This window comes from Podarcis tiliguerta, assembly GCF_965153285.1.
Source record: "Podarcis tiliguerta genome assembly, chromosome: 2".
NCBI classification, from domain to species: domain Eukaryota; kingdom Metazoa; phylum Chordata; class Lepidosauria; order Squamata; family Lacertidae; genus Podarcis; species Podarcis tiliguerta.
The window spans coordinates 25083123-25089122 of record NC_139535.1 but is presented as its reverse complement, the minus strand read 5'-3'; the positions used below and the strand labels follow the sequence as shown (position 1 = coordinate 25089122).

Genomic DNA, 6000 nt, shown 5'->3' with positions numbered 1-6000 from the left:
TAAGATGTTATCAAAAAGAGGGTGGCGATGGACATCTGTGAATTGCCAGAAGGACCCCTGTGTGCACTGTGTTCAGACAGAGAAAGTGATATGCACCACAGAGTGGTGTAGTAGACAGGCACACAACTTTTAATGCACAAATGAGTCATCATCACAACTCGGCTCCTCTTTCCCATCAGCCCTTGCTCTGAGCAAAGCTTAGCAGAGTCAGCGCACATTGGAACAAAAGGGGGACTTTGTATGCAGTGGCTGTTGAGTAAATTGCAAGCAGCGTGGTTCCATTTTATTTTATGCAAATGTATAGCCTTGTAATAGGTCTGTATAGTAAAAGCTATGGTTTTCCCAGTAGTGATGTATGGAAGTGAGAGCTGGACCATAAAGAAGGCTGATCGCCGAAAAATTGATGCTTTTGAATTATGGTGCTGGAGGAGACTCTTGAGAGTCCCATGGACTGCAAGAAGATCAAACCTCTCCATTCTTAAGGAAATCAGCCCTGAGTGCTCCCTGGAAGGACAGATCGTGAAACTGAGGCTCCAATACTTTGGCCACCTCATGAGAAGAGAAGACTCTCTGGAAAAGACCCTGATGTTGGGAAAGATGGAGGGCACAAGGAGAAGGGGATGACAGAGGACAAGATGGTTGGATAGTGTTCTCGAAGCTACCAGCATGAGTTTGACCAAACTGTGGGAGGCAGTGGAAGACAGGAGTGCCTGGCGTGCTCTGGTCCATGGGGTCACGAAGAGTTAGACACGACTAAACAACTAAACAATAACATAGCCTTGTAATACTATAACAAAAAAGGCACTCTGTAACATTTATGAATTCTGTCGTCGTCCCCCCGCCGCCATTATTTCAGTTGGAAGTCATTTAATTTCCACTCTGCCCTAACTCTTTGGGGTAAATCTAACTTAGGGGTTGCCAATGTTGTGCCCTTCAAATGTTGCTGGATTCCAGCTCCCATGAGTAACGTCCCGGACCACTGGCCATGTTGGCTGGGTTTGATGGGAGTTGGAGTCAGAACATCTAGGACACACCACATTGGTACCCCCCTGATCTAACTGCTCGATTCTCTGCTCAAAATCATTCCTCTACGGTTTGGCATCACTCTCCAAATGCTTCGCGGCTGCTGGGATTGTTTCCAACATGAAGTAAGAACAGAAATTTTGGCACGAATTCTTTCCAGAATTAAATGCGGATCCATCATGCTGGAGTTCGCTTCTCAACAAGGGTATGAGAGTTTTGTGCTTTCGTATAAGGTCCCTTCACAAAACAAAACAAAAGGAAAAGAGAAGAGAAGAGAAACTAGGAGGATAGCACAAAAGCTGATGACAGATGCTAAGCCAGAAAGCCAAAGTTAATGCAGAAAGCAGAAAGGAAGGCAGTGTGACAAACTCTCCACTGCACCATTAGATGATAAAACAAGGACTATGGAATAAGAATCCAAACTAGACACCACAGTGCAACCAACACACTTTTATGGACAAGACCCCACTGCCTTCAAATAATAACTCAGACCCAGGTGGATCTGAGCCCAAACACCTGTGTCTTTTTCTAACTCATGTGGGATAACCCCTTTACTTCCACAAATGGAAAATGGTAACATGCCATCTCATAGCTCCTATGTTAGTCTAGTCACACAAGCACATTTTGCATGAAATGTTTTAAACCCACCCCCTCAAAAAAAAACAACAACAACCCAGCTGCTGGCATATCATTGGAACTGATTCTCATAACAATTTATTCCTTAGAATGCTAGGTGCAGCTTTTCAATAAAATTGAAGTACCTACATTTTCCTACTTATGCCAAATGGGAGGCTGATTACTCCACAAAGAACCTGTTTAGCAGGGTTTGAAACTTGGGGTGGAGGGTAAGAGGGCCCTGGATAAAATATTCCTCTGTTGTCCCCTTGCCTCTGTCAGTGGTCCTCAAGGTGTTTACTTGGCTGTGGTGGTAGTGCTGCAATCAGAACCAGGCAGCTGGGTCTAGATACCATTTTAATTCCCCATAATCCCCTGGGGTGATACTAGGTCAGGGGCATTGTGGGAAATTAAAAGGGTGTCTAGACCCAGCTGTCTGATGCTTCTCAGAGTACTGGACCAACGGTGAGGGACGCACGGCAGGCATCAGAAGTGGACCTACTTCTCACCTGCACTGAGACCTTGGCAACTGCCTAAGGATGCCTTGTTGTTGTTGTTATTTATTAAAAAATATTTACAAATTATTAAAAATTTATTAAAAATTTCCAATCAAACCAAATTATATATTCCAAATTATACAAACTATCCAGTAATCAAACAATCCCAATGTTATGCCTAATTATAAATTATTATTTTAATATATATATTATTTTTAGCTGACTTCTCATGCTTTGAGATCGGAGGGAATCCTAATCATCTCATAGTTTTACTGCATTTCAAAATATTACAATAATTCCCTTAATACATTCTGCTGTCAATCCTCCATTCTTTTCAACAGCCTCTGCGTTCATTCTGCAAGTGAGTTGAAGTCCAAATAAAGTGTTTCTGTGTGGATTTTATGTCTTTACTCTTCTTCTTTATAGTCCAAATCTGTAGTCCAAGATTCCTCTCTGTGAATTCACATCCTCTCTTCACAAACTGGTGTTTCTGCCGAATTAGTCCAGGAGCCTTCCACTGCAGGTAGCTGCCTTATCGACACACAGTCCCGACAAAATCAAATCATGGCGTCTGCCCAATGCTGTTCCTTAACCAGCTGCTATTCAAACATTAGCTTTTCCCAGGGAGGGAGGGTATCAAAAACTGGAAGTATTAAAAAGTAAAATGTTAGAGATTTACCCCCCCCCCCATAGCAATATAATTTGATTCAACTAGCTGGTCAGTCTACTTTTGGTTTCACTCCTGGCTCCTTGCTATTATTATTATTATTATTATTATTATTATTATTATCAATACCCCACCCATCTAGCTGGGTTTCCCCAACCAATCTGGGCAGTTTACAGCAGCCCTGCGGTTTAAGGAACTCAGATTGGCAGCAAGGTTTAGTAAGCACAAAATCCAGGGTAAATCTCAGGCCTGCTTCAGAACCATGTTCAGCATGCATCAACACCGAGACCTGCCTTTTGGATCTGACCTCACTGCCTTGCACAAGGCCCACTGGCATGTAGCGAAGCAAATCTAAACATGCTGCTAGATTCACTGAAGCAGCCTAAAAGAAATTTGCCCCACTTTCAGCCTCTCTTCAGAATTGTTTCTCAATAACAGCAACAAGTCCTTGGCTCCAGAGTCCTCCTCAGCAATAGCCTTCAAGAATCCCCATCTAACTTGAAAACAGAGGTCAGCCTGACTTGCCCATTTTAGAAAGCTGGAGTAGAAGGGAGCTTAACCCGCACCAGTGAAGACTGGAGCAGCGTGCTGACAAAAAGATAAAATGAAATTGCAGAGCAGGCCTTTCACCAATCCCCTTTTGTAACCACAAACTGAGCAGTAACCTTGCCAGCTTCTGTCTCCTCTCCTCAAATTCCTTATCAAGCAATAGCTTCTGCATTCTCAAAGTCTGCTGTGTGAATTATTTGGTATCTGTATCTGCGCAGGACGATACATGTTGTCCTTCTCTTCGCAAAGCCCAGTCCCTAGTTTGGTCTGGAGTTGTTCTCATCCTTATCTGCCTTCTTGTTAGGCATCAAAATAATAAATGAATCTATTGCTCCGCAGTTTCTTTTTCTCTGTCTTTTTAACTCCCATGTTAAATGTATATTAACGCGAATGGTGTTGAAGCTGGTGCTGGCACAAAGCCTACTGTTTTAAGCCAATCCAATGGGCAGTAAGGCCTAGTAATCACACACCGCAGGCTGGTAATGAAGACTTACTGAAAACCCAAGTCCTCTCTGGCTGGCATTGGCTTGCCAAATTCATACTGAGTTCCTTTAGTTAGGGATTGCTTGCTGACTTCCACAGGCATCTGGCTGGCTACTGTGAGAACAGGATGGGCCATTGGCCTCATTCAGCAGGCTCTTCTTATGCGCTCTCCTTATGTTCCTACCAGTGACTGAATCTGGGGAAAGGGCCTGCCCAAGACATTTTGCTGCCTGAGGTTCAATAGCAAATGTTACCCACTCCCTCCCCAAGTCAGGGTACATGGCATTCAAGGCTAGCCAAGTTGTTTGGGTACTAAGGCCACATCTGCTGCATACACGTAAAACACTTTAACAGTCACCTCTTCCCTCAAGGAATCCTGGGGTTGTTTTGGTTTGTTCTTGTTTTTTATTATGTATTTTGTGTCTTTATTTTGTATTTTTATGCTGCAAACCACTCTGAGATCTTTGGATGAAGGGTGGTAAGGGATTTAAGTTGTTGTTGGGGAACCATTCCTCTCACAGACTTGCAATTCTCAGAGTTCCCTGGGAAGAAGGATCGGTTGTTAAACCACCATGGTAATTGTAGCTCGTGTGTGTGTGTGTGTGTGTGTGTCTCCTAACAACACTCAGCACCTTAACAAACTACACTTCCCAGAATTACTTGGGGGAAGAAGCCATGACAGTTTAACATGGTGTGTTACTGCTTTAAGTGTATGGTGCTGATGGGGCCTCAAAGTAGACCGACTGAAATCAATTAGACGAGGGACATACACCCAGGCTAAACATTACCAGTAATGTTAAGATTTAGGATGGACACCAGGAACCTGTGGCCTTCCAGATGTTGCTGGAGCCATTGGTCATAATGTTGTGACGGAAGTTGGATTCTAGCAGCTTCCTGGCGACCACAGGTACCCCATCCCTGATTTAGGACAATGGCTGAAGTCCCTATACTCACCCTAACAAATAGCATTGGACTACTGAATATAGTGGTGCCTCGCAAGACGAAATCAATGCGTTCTGCGAGTCTCTTCGTCTAGTGGTTTTTTCGTCTTGCGAAGCAACCCTATTAGCAGCTTAGCGGATTAGCGCTATTAGCGGTTTAGAGGCTAGTAGCGGCTATTAAAGGCTTAAGGGATTAGCAGATTAGCTGCTAAAAGGCTATTAGCAGTTTAGCGGCTTAGAAAAAGGGGGTGGGGAGCGAAAAAAAATCTCAAGACTCGCAAGACATTTTCGTCTTGCGAAGCAAGCCCATAGGGAAATTCGTCCTGCGAAGCGCATCGAAAAACAGAAAACCCTTTCGTCTAGCGGGTTTTCCGTCTTGCGAGGCATTCGTCTTGCAGGGCACCACTGTAATATTAAACACAGTTATATAACCTTCTGCCTTTGGAAAGATGCAATAGTCAACTGATTAACCTTATGTATCACAAAGTGGGGGAAGAAATGCGGCTTCTTTGAGAAAATTGGTTGTATCCTTTGGATGCATCTGCTCTCATTATCATGGACACCATACTTGCCCCCAGCTGAAGAGGTTTATGTTTTTCTATAGCCCCTCTCTACAGATTGATTAAAAATGTGTCCCATCTATCACAGTCTAAACAAATCTTGTGCCTCTGAAGATATTATTAGTTCCTCTGTGATTATTTGGTTTACTCTACTTCCTTAAGCTATTTCCAGATTTAAGCCATTGTTAATCGGTGTGTTGAATTATTGTTATTTTAATTTATTTTAATCTTTATTTTTTTTAATCTCCAGAACTGTACTATATCATCATTGTAGAACTGGAACTAAATAAGTGAAGTTTATCTTGGCTTGACTTTTTACAACTGTGGCTGGTTCTCTGGCACCTATCCCTTGTGGAAATGTATTTATGCAACTGTCAGTCCTCGTAGTTGCTGAAGATTAGATGGGAGCCCTTTTGTTACCAGAGCTTTTGTACCTGATGCGTGATAAAACCTCATTGCTACCTGCTCAGTGTAACAACAAGCACACACTTGGCATTTATATGGCACTTTGGAATGTTCTGAGAGTTGCGTTGCATTTTCTCAGTATCTTTGCAACGAGGGTCAATGGCAGCTTGTGGGTTGTATGATCCAGTGGTGTCTGTTGAACTGCCAAAAGTATCTTTTGATCCAGCAGAGGCTTTTGTCAGTAGTATGGGGAGCGGTTC

The 6000-nt window shown here is 43.1% G+C and overlaps 1 long non-coding RNA gene across 1 annotated transcript in view; it reads right to left on the bottom strand.

Moving 5' to 3' along the window:
* Nucleotides 1-1458: 1458 nt before the first annotated feature.
* The window catches only part of LOC310671027, a 30706-nt gene continuing 26164 nt past the window's right edge, over nt 1459-6000 (bottom strand). Inside the window, exon 3 of the long non-coding RNA XR_014507684.1 lies at nt 1459-2778. This is a non-coding gene — a long non-coding RNA (uncharacterized lncRNA). The remainder of the gene's footprint in view (nt 2779-6000) is intronic.